The sequence below is a fragment of the Penaeus monodon genome, chromosome 21 (assembly GCF_015228065.2).
Source record: "Penaeus monodon isolate SGIC_2016 chromosome 21, NSTDA_Pmon_1, whole genome shotgun sequence".
Lineage (NCBI taxonomy): Eukaryota > Metazoa > Arthropoda > Malacostraca > Decapoda > Penaeidae > Penaeus > Penaeus monodon.
This window is the reverse complement of record NC_051406.1, coordinates 43,026,369-43,027,155: the sequence shown is the minus strand read 5'-3', so window position 1 is coordinate 43,027,155 and position 787 is coordinate 43,026,369.

The window sequence follows — 787 nt, the reverse complement described above, 5'->3', positions numbered from 1 at the left end:
TAGCGATAACTTTCCCCAGAGCAATATAACCCATTATCTAATTACAACTTCTATTTCACTGTAGGGATGACTGATCGAGCACTCCACTTCCATTGACGAAGAAGTGGATAAAAGAGGCCTTAATTTACTCTCCCAAACAGTCCCACATTTTAAGTCTGCTAATCACCATAAAAAAAAACAAAAACAAAAATACATGATTACCCGCTAGTTTGTTTACATCCTACTATCATTTCCCAAAGTCCACAATCCAGGGTTTACTCCTCTGTATTTCCTCACTTCGGTCTTGTATCTAACTGTGACTATCCCCGTCGGGGTATTTTGGGCCTCTCTCCCTCCTAAGGCAATTATGGCGAAATTCCCAAACGTTTACGTCCCTTTCCAACGTTTCGTATTTGGTTCTCGTTAGTACCTTTCCTTCCAGCTGTTCGACTTTCTCATATCCTGTAATATTTTCATGATTGCTTCGACTAAACGTTTTTTTTTTTTTTTTATCGAAATATCATATCCAAGAGCTTGTTGTAATTGAAACGATTTATATTTCATTCATTTCGTTTTGTTTTTTTTTTCTTTCATGGAAATCAACATGAAGATAGAAATTTATTGAAATAGAGCGGAAATGAGTTGAATTTTAAATATTTTTAGTAGTAGATACACGGCACTTATTTAGAAAATATGCAGTGTACAGGATCCTGCATTATGTTGTAAATATGGAAGTAGATGTAGATAAAACAAGGATGTAAAGATATAAAGATAGGTAGTGATAGTCAGCGGATTAGAGACTGTAGTA